Source organism: Anolis carolinensis, chromosome 3 (genome assembly GCF_035594765.1).
Source record: "Anolis carolinensis isolate JA03-04 chromosome 3, rAnoCar3.1.pri, whole genome shotgun sequence".
Taxonomy (NCBI): Eukaryota; Metazoa; Chordata; class Lepidosauria; order Squamata; family Dactyloidae; genus Anolis; species Anolis carolinensis.
Window position 1 is genome coordinate 187,278,340 of NC_085843.1, and position 10,413 is coordinate 187,288,752.

The following is a 10,413-nucleotide window of genomic DNA, read 5'->3' on the forward strand; positions in this document are numbered from 1 at the left end:
AGCGTCAAGCCAACCCCAACCGGGACCGCCTTCCACCTGAAAACCGATGTCCTCACTGCGGGAGAACATGCAGATCAAGAATAGGTCTCTTCAGCCATCTACGGACACACCCCCAAGATGGAAGACAATCATCCTCGAACTACGAGGGATCGCCTAAGTAAGTAAGTAATTAAGTAAGTATATCCACAGCATTCCCCTCATCTACCAAATGTGTAACTCTAATAAAAAAAGAAATCAAAAAATAATTTTTCCAAGCTCTGCTTTATTTTAGACTCAAACAATTCCAGCATTGTTTGGAAATAACAGGTTAATAATGCAGTTTATGCAGGTGTGATTCAGCTCCTGATTTGCACTATATCATCATCATGCCTATTTAAAAATGAAATACTAAAACTGTGCAGTAACACTTACATGGACAGAATAATTTTTTAACAATTTTAAAAGAACATTGCTTTTTTTGTTTTGCACAATGCTCATTTTATGTGTATGGATGGATGGATCATTTAATCCGTCTTAAAGCATATTTTATATTATTCTTCAAAGTTAAAGTTATCCTTCAAGAGTAGCTAGCTATATTTTAAATACTTACTGCAGCACAAGATAAAGAACTAATTTAAAATGGATTGGGTATGTGAAGTGCTCACAATGATCACTTCCGCACCTACCTGGTATGTACATTGTATTTGCAAAGAAATATTCCGTAGCCTTTAAACTGATTTTCTGCAATTTCAGTTCTGTGTGCAGTTTGCAGATGATAAGAACAACAGAAGCAGACAAATACACTGTACTGGAAGCAATAGATATGTCACATCAAGGGCAGCCTATTCAAGGGTATTCAGCATGGCACAAGGGAATGAGGAAAGTTGCCTTGGCAGGAAAGTCAACTTCTCTGTGTGGCATTGGAAGGCCGTGAGAGTCATAATGCCTTTGAACAGTAAAACGCTGTTAATAGTTAGCAACGAATGATAGACTTACTAATAAATATATCAAGTCCTTTTTAAGGATATCTAAATTGGTTAACAATCGGTGTTGGTGAATGTTTACATTAACCAGGCAAATGTGTAGGGTTTTAAATGCCTTGATTTGACACTATTGCCAGTCTATTTAGGAGTCTAAAAGGACAGAGAAAATCCTCCCTCTATCCAATACATAGCAATAAAGTTTGTATAAATCTCTTTCGTAAATATGCCACCCTTCACTGTCCTTTTAAAACTGTAAAAGTCAAAGTAGAGTACTTTTCAAAAAGTATTCAATTTTGCCAGTTATCTCATTGCTCTTTTCTACTGTTTTTAAAAAAAGACAACCAGAAGCACAATTGCATACAGTCAAAACTGATGTCATCATTTTTGTTTTTAGGCCCTTAACTAATAACAAGTAAAGACTTTCTGTATATATTGCAGATTTCAATATGTCAAAAATACGTAGTAAGATTTTACATAGGATTTGTGCTACATTAGACACAATTGTATGTAACATGATTTTTGATCCTAGGTCATAAATGTCATTTCCTAATTGGTTCTATTATATAAAAAATGGGAAAAGGTTATTAAATTGAAAAAAATTATTTTTAAAAAGTTTTTGGCAAAACATTTTGCTATAATTTTTCTAAGACTATCTCATAGAGTCTCAGCCAATTCAACACAATTTGTGACAGCCACAAAATCGAAGTTCCTGGAGTATAACAACTACTTTCAAAGTAAATGCCACCCAATTAAACAGGAAATCACACTTTCAAAACAGTAACAGAAAATCTCTCAAATTTTGTTACATAGTGTAATTCCTTAACTTGTATTTTGCTTTTTCTAGTGCTTCTGCGGTGCATACTGTGTTTTTCTGCATGACTCCAACATTTTTCTGGGAAGTCTAGACCAGTTGTTTCCTAAGCTATCAGATATGGGAAACCAGCTGTTTGTTTCAAAATGGTAAAGATCTGTTTCATATTTGTGCCCATTGGCTACAATTGTTTCTTTCTTTCCTGGACATTTGGGACTGGTGACAGGTAGCTCACAAAATGGTACCAATCCACAGACCACAATTGTGACTACTACTGGTATCGATAATCCCATTCTTATCCATTTCTATTTTATTTATTTTGCCTTCTTTATCTCCCAAGAGGGTTTATGGAACCCAAGGTGGATTTGACATTGGGGGGCATATTTTTGCCCCCTACAAAGCTCCATGCATTTTAAGTGACATTTTATTTATTTCTCATTCATCTCATCTGGAAAAAGTCATCTTGACCATGAGCTGCTTGCCCAAATCCTTATTGGGAATTCAACCTATTAATTGATTTTTCCCAAATACACCAGTTGGTCGATCAATAGGAAAACCATAGTTTCAGTTGCTCTAATTTTGCTCCAGTTTTGTGTCTCTTGTCCCACCTCTCACTCCAATGGACTTTGGAGGTAGTGTACCTGCCATAATGATAGTTTGTCAATTCAGATATCTTTACATTCTTTCTTCAGTCTGGCACAATGTCTCAAATGAAACAGTTTTCTATTTATATAATAAAAGTTAAAATGAAAGGTAAGGTTAAGGTAGGTTTTCCTTGACATTAAGTCCAGTCATGTCTGACTCTGGGGGTTGGTGCTCATCTCCATTTCTAAGCCGAAGAGCAGGCGTTGTCCGTAGACACCTCCAAGGTCATGTAGCCAGCATGACTGCATGGAGCGTCGTTACCTTCCCGCCAGAGCAATACCTATTGATCTACTCACATTGGCATGTTTTCAAACTGCTAGGTTGGCAGAAGCTGGAGCTAACAGTGGCCACTCATGCCGCTCCCGGGGTTTGAACCTGGAACCTTTCGGTCTGCAAGTTCAGCAGCTCAGCGCTTTAACAGCGAAAATGAAAACCATTCTAATAACACCAAAATAAGCAAACATAAAGAACACAAAGTTGTACTAGCCACAAATTTATGTCAATCCCATTCAAGTAGGATCCTTGAATCGATTGCTGGATGGTAAGGTCACATTATACAAATCCCACTGATGTAATGGGTCTACCTTAGTTGAAATTATCACTTGGATTTAAGCTGTTTTGCACAAAGGAAGTACAATGATGTTTAGAAATTTAGAATTCCTCAGATCCTTTATTTGATTTTTTATCTCTCGCTTCCCATACAGGATAGCCCATTGCTTGCTTATTCTGACCTTTTTGCTTGATACATATCTGTTTGCCACAAGATGGCAAATTCTAGAAAGTCTGCCATGTAAAGGTAAGAATTATACAGAAACTTCCTATAGCTTTTTGAAGGGGGTCCTGTCAGTTCCGCACAAACTTTTTGAAGTAGAGCAAAAGCATCACCTTGTGGCCAAACATAAATACTTCATCTGGGTAACTAGCAAAGAAATCCTTACATCCTTACACAATGAGGAACTCATCTCCCAGAAGACTACATTGTCGCTCTCACTAAGCAGTTTTCTCAGTCGCATTACTTTATTAAAAGCTGTCTGTTATTTCTCTTGCCCACATTAGCATGTACAGCTGTCTTACAAGTAGTAAGCATTTTAAAACAAGTCATGCACAACACCGAGTTTTGGAATAAAAAAGAGGCAAGGTGCCTGAATGGGCCATGGCTGGGTTGATATATCAGTAGTTGATATACCATCCTTTGCTCACTTCTGCAAAGTGTCACTCTTGGGCTGAAGACAACAGAGGCTCTATCGCTCAAGACCTCACTAAATCCTGTTTTTTCATGCAGTGAGGCCATCATCCACAGTGAGTGATTTCCTAGATATGTTTATTGTACTGGCTGAATCCAGGGCTCAGCTCCAGACACATGATGTGAATAACCGGATAGATCTTACCACTCTGAAATAGATTAGAATGTAACCATTCATTCTGTATTGGGAAGACATGGCTTGGCCATTCTATTAAACTTTTACATAGGTTAAAGGTAAAAGGTAAAGGTTTTCCCCTGAAGTTAAGTTCAGTTGTGACCGACTCTGGGGGTTGGTGCTCATCTCTATTTCTATGCCGAAGAGCCGGCATTGTCCGTAGACACCTCCAAGGTCATGTGGCCAGCATGACTGCATGGAGTGCCGTTACCTTCCTGCCAGAGCAGTACCTATTGATCTACTCACATTGGCATGTTTTCGAACTGCTAGGTTGGCAGGAGCTGGAGCTAACAGCAGGCGCTCATTCCGCTCTCGGGATTTGAACCTGGGACCTTTCGGTCTGCAAGTTCAGCAGCTCAGTGCTTTAACACACTGCACCACCACCAGGGGCCCTAAATTTTACATAGGTAAATTATTTCTTAAACTAACCAATGTGTTGCCAAAACTCACATCTCGATGGTGCTGGGTCTTGTTTCAAATGATATCCCATGCAAGGCTCCAAAGAATCCTGTCTATATATTATTCTTTGATACGTTGCTAGTGTCATTAGATATTCTATTTACTGTATCCCAGGTGAAAAAATATTTTCAATAACAAAGTATCAATCATTTCGCAGTCAATGCAAGATACATCTGGTGGTATGTGAGAACATATGGACGGCTGAATAATCCCTGAGTGGTAAACTATTTAGGATCTGAACCAGAACCCTCTCCCTACTTACAGGTTGATAGCTAGCCCAAAAGCATACTCGACATGAGGGAAAAAATGATCTGAAGTCAAAAATGTGGGCTTTAAGGAGAGAAGGTAGTTCTACAGAGACATTATAATACAGTTTGAAGCCAGCTCGAGGGTGGGATATCCACAAAACCCACAGTGCACACTGCAGTGTGCATCAAGCCAGAAACAGTATGTTAAAAATTTCCCACCAGAAAGTCCAAAACAAGCTAGATAATGCAATGCAACCAATCAAAGTACAGTAGAGTCTCACTTATCCAACATAAACAGGCTGGAAGAATGTTGGATAAGCAAAAATGTTGGATAAAAAGGAGGGATTAAGGAAAAGCCCATTAAACATCAAGTTATGTATGATTTTACAAATTACTGTATATACTGAAGTATAAGCCGGTCCGAATATAAGCCGAGGCACCTAATTTTACCACAAAAAAACTGGGAAAACATTGACTCCAGTATAAGCGGAGATACCAATAATATTACATTAATTGAAGCATCGGTAGTTTAAATGTTTCTGAATCTTTACATCAAATTGTAATTTAAGATATGACTGTTCAACTCTGATTAAATCATTATTTTCATCTTCTTCAATGTAAATGTGCTTATGTATTCTTTTAATAATAGAGTAAAATAATAAATGTATTAATAATAATAAAAATAGAGTAAAATAAATGTAAAAGTAACAGCAATAATAGAGTAAAATAATAAATGTAATACAGTAGAGTCTCACTTATCCAAGCTAAATGGGCTGGCAGAAGCTTGGATAAGTGAATATCTTGGATAATAAGGAGGGGTTAAGTAAAAGTCTATTAAACATCAAATTAGGTTATGATTTTACAAATTAAGCACCAAATCATCATGTTATATAACAAATTTGACAAAAAAGTAGTTCAATACACAGTAATGTTAAGTTGTAATTACTGTATTTATGAATTTAGCACCAAAATATCACGATATATTGAAAACATTGACTACAAAAATGGTTTGGATAATCCAGAAGCTTGGATAAGCGAGGCTTGGATAAGTGAAACTCTACTGTAATAATAATGAATAGAGTAAAATAATAAATGTAACAATACCAATAATAATAGAGAAAAATAATAAATATACCATATATATTTGAGTATAAGCCGACCTGACTATAAGCCCACCAGGACCCTCACCTGAGTATAAGCTGAGGAGGTTTTTTTCTGTCCTAAAAAAAGGGCTGAAAAACTAGGCTTATACTCAAGTATATACAGTAAGCACCAAAACATCATGTTTTACAACAAATCGACAGAAAAAACAGTTCAGTACACAATAACATTATGTAGTAATTACTGTATTCACAAATTTAGCACCAAAACATTGCAATATATTGAAAACATTGACTACAAAAACATTGGCTACAAACAAATTGACTTCAAATAAAGATAGAATTGCATAAAATGAACTTACAGTAACAACACTGTGGAAAATTAAATCTGTAAAAAGTTCAGTCCTTGCTGCCTAGAGAATCAGCTGTAGATCCAGGTGGGAGGCAGACTGTGTTGGATAAGTCAGAACACTGGATAAGCAAATGTTGGTTAAGTGAGACTATTGTAGAGTCTCATGCAGGGCTTAAAATTGGGATCTGAAAATGAGGAAAATTGGTCAGGACATCCCTAATGCTGAAGCGCTTTTTAAAAACCAGAAACACAACTGGCTGGAAGGCAAACAATTACACTTCTGGGAGTTCTCTGCCACAGTCCAGCACTGATTTCAAGCAGACTTAGATATGTGCATCAACGCATCTCAGCTGACTGATTAAGGAGAGGTGAACCACATTTGCTTTAAAATATGAGCACATGTTTTGTTTAAAGGAAAACTGCACCTCTAAGCACCTCTTCACCCTACACATCAAGCAATTGCTGGCCTCTTTCCCCCATCACATGGTGGCGATGGTAGGGAAGGGTGCCCTGTCCCTATCAAATGGAGAAAAAGGCAAAAAAAAATACAAGTGACTCCATCAGAGTTACTCAAAACACGACTCATCTTTTGTCGTGGCCGAGGAAACATCTCATTCTCAAGTTTTATGTGCAAGGTTTTTCTGATGAATGATTTTAAGCACTTTATGCGTTCTATATTTATATATTGTTTTATTGTTATTGCTTAATTGTGTTTAATGGCTTTATGTTTTATCATACTGTACTGTTGTTTACTAGCATTGAATTTTGCCAGATTTGTAAGCCGCCTTGAGTCCCCTCATGTGAGAAAGGCGGGATAAAAGTGATGTAAATAAATAAATAAATAAATAAAATAAAAATGGTAGAGAGTTGTGTTTCCAATCTTGGTATATTCAGTAGAAGCATTTATACTCTGTGGTCTAGATAGGCAGATCCCAAGCAATGTAAAGATCAATCAATAAACAAAACACAGTTGTTGTCATGAGATTTAAAATCTAAACATGCAACACAAAAGGAAGGGGAAAATAGAGGAAAATCAGAAATATGAGGTCCCACTTTTTTTGATACCGTGTTTCCCCAAAAATAAGACAGTGTCTTATATTATTTTTTGCTCCCAAAGATGCGCTAGGTCTTATTTTAGGGGATGTCTTATTTTTCCATGAAGAAGAATTCACATTTATTGTTGAACAAAAAAAATGAAAATTTATTATATACTGTACAGTAGTTGTTATCACAAACCAGCATAACCAGACAAACTGTGGATCCTATCAAGAATTTCTTACTACTACCATTATTTCCATGTACAACATTCTATGGTACTTACATTTACCGATCCTGCATGCTCTGGTGTTCTGTTTGGCGGGCACGCTTCCAAACAAAAACTTTGCTAGGTCTTACTTTCAGGGGAGGCCTTATATTTAGCAATTCAGCAAAACCTCTACTAGGTCTTATTTTCTGGGGATGTCTTATTTTAGAGGAAACAGAGTATTAAAAAGTTCTTGTAATGGCCAGGTGTGGTGAAGCCCATCTACCTACCACAGTCGGCTACAAGACAGCAAAACATATATTTAAACCCAGTTTGTACCAATGGTCTCAGGGCCCATCTACACAAGCCTAAATTCCGTGGGGTTTTTTTCCGGATTAGCCTGAGCATCCAAACTACACCTCAGGATAATCCAGTTCATAATAGAGTAAATCTGGATTTCCAGTTTTATTTTAGGTTACAAAAAACACTTGCAAAGATTCAGATCTTTCAGTAATGCCCGGATCTTTACAGGTTTGGGGCGGTGTGGAGACTGCTGCTGAGATCGGCATCCACGTTCTCAGGAGTAGTATCCACAACAATCCCACCTCCGCGGATTCAAACAGCCCATGGAGGTGGGATGCCAATGCCATCCTCTCTCCCTCGCCCCCTTTTCTACCTTTAAACAACATAAAATGAAGTACTGTATATACTCGAGTATAAGCCTAGTTTTTCAGTCCTTTTTTAAAACTGAAAAAGCCCCCCTTGGATGAGGGTCCTGGTTGGCTTATATTTGGGTCAGCTTATACTCAAGAATATATGCTACATTTATTATTTTTCTCTATTATTATTGGTATTAAATTTATTATTTTTCTCTATTATTCTTGCTACTATTACATTTATTTTCCTCTGTTTTTATTATTATTATTATTATTATTATTATTATTAATACATTTATTATTTCACTCTGATCTTATTATTATTATATTTATTATTTTACTCTATTTATTACTACATGTATTATTTTCCTGTATTTATTATTATTATTATTACATGTATTATTTTACTCTTATTATTAAAAGGATACATAAGCACATTGACATTGAAGAAGATGAGAATAATGATTGGATCAGAGTTGGACAATCTTATCTTAAATTAGAGCTTTATGTAAATATTCAAAAACATTTAACTGACTGATGCCTCAATTAATGTAATTTTATTGGTACAATAGAGTCTTACTTATCCAAGCCTCTGGATAATCCAAGCCATTTTTGTAGTCAATGTTTTCGATATATCATGATATTTTGGTGCTAAATTCATAAATACAGCAATTACAACATAACATTACTGCGTATTGAACTACTTTTTCTGTCAAATTTGTTGTATAAGATGATGTTTTAGTGCTTAATTTGTAAAATCATAACCTAATTTGATGTTTAATAGGCTTTTCCTTAATCCCTCCTTATTATCCAAGATATTCGCTTATCCAAGCTTCTGCCGGCCCGTTTAGCTTGGATAGTGAGACTTTACTGTATCCGTTTTTATTTCTGAAATTTACCACTCTCGGCTTATACTGGAGTCAATGTTTTCCCAGTTTTTTTGTTGTTGTTTTTTTTTTGTGTGGTAAAAATAGGTGCCTCAGCTTATATTCGGGTTGGCTTATACTCGAGTATATACGGTAGTTATCAAGGCTGGAGGCTTCAAAGGGTCCTGTTGCACCTGGAAATGTTGCAATGAAGTATTCGAGAAAGGAGGGGGAAATTCTCCTTTGAAAGCCCTGTTGTGTCATTTCCAAGTGCAGCAGAGAACTTTAAAGTCTCCAGCCTTGGTAACTACAGTAGAGTCTCACTCATCCAACACTCGCTTATCCAACGTTCTGGATTATCCAACGCATTTTTGTAGTCAATGTTTTCAATACATCATGATATTTGGTGCTAAATTCATAAATATAGTAATTACTACATAGCATTACTGCATATTGAACTACTTTTTCTGTCAAATGTGTTGTATAACATGATGTTTTGGTGCTTAATTTGTAAAATCATAACCTAAGTTGATATTTAATAGGCTTCTCCTTAATCCCTCCTTATTATCCAACATATTCGCTTATCCAACGTTCTGCTGGCCCCTTTATGTCAGATAAGTGAGACTCTACTGTACTTCATTTTATGTTGTTCAATATTGAAAAGGGAGTCAGAGAGGGCAGGGGAGCAGTGTCCATACCTTCCCCATGCCAATGCTGGTTTGATATGGGAGGGAATGTAGCCACACACACTTATGCCAGAAAGAGCCATAGACACAAGTGAAAGTAAATAAACATAAAGATAATGCAATAAGTGAAACAGAAAGTACAATTTCGATGATAATGCATGGTCTTCAAGCAAACATAAAATAAAAGTCTTCACATCAGACAGAAATTAAAGTGTTTGAGAAACAGGCTTACTAGTTGCAAATGACAAGAGCCTTCAGCAAGATCCAATGCTAGAACAAAGACACGGTGCTTGGAACAGGAACTCCCCCGAAGTAGGCCATTTGCAGCCAGCACTGGGCCCCTGACTTTGCTGCTAATTTATAGCCTTGAGCTTCCCAACACAGCTGTCTCTGAGGATTGCTCAGCATTTTCTCTGCTAGCCTAGCTGATCTCCTTCTCACTTCTTTCTCCCTTCAACATTCCTGAAAGGTAGGGATTTGTGATATATCTGTCACCTCTTCTCAGCCCCAAATCCCCAAGTACTGCTTCTTCATCCACCTGTCCTTCTTTTCCCTCAGAATCAGAAGAGCAGTCCACAACACCCTTCCCCCAAAAATTCTCGGTTTGAGACCTCTATTTGGCTGTAAACCTGAGAGAAAACGGAATCTATTTATTTATTTATTTATTTATTTATTTATTTATTTATTTACAGTATTTATATTCCGCCCTTCTCACCCCGAAGGGGACTCAGGGCGGATCACATTATACACACACAGGGCAAACATTCAATGCCCATAAACATATCAAACAGAGACAGAGACAGACAGACGCAGAGGCAATTTAACCTTCTCCTGAGGGGATGTTCGATTCTGGCCACAGGGGGGAGCAGCTGCTTCATCATCCACTCTGACGGCACTTCCTCATTCCAGGTCGTAAATTAGTTAAACTTGCCTCCCCACTTTTATAAGTGGTACCTTATTTCCTACT

The 10,413-nt window shown here is 37.0% G+C and overlaps 1 long non-coding RNA gene across 4 annotated transcripts in view; it reads right to left on the minus strand.

Annotated features, from left to right (window-relative positions):
• LOC103280421 (uncharacterized) overlaps positions 1-9,961 on the minus strand; it is a 124,034-nt gene extending 114,073 nt beyond the window's left edge. The window contains exons 1-2 of one of the 4 annotated variants that reach the window (XR_010004534.1): positions 9,679-9,961; positions 6,006-6,180 (exon numbers count right to left, since the gene is read on the minus strand). This is a non-coding gene — a long non-coding RNA (uncharacterized LOC103280421). The remainder of the gene's footprint in view (positions 1-6,005; positions 6,181-9,678) is intronic. The other 3 variants (XR_010004535.1, XR_507338.3, XR_507339.3) reach the window with 3 other exon arrangements.
• Positions 9,962-10,413: the final 452 nt, after the last annotated feature.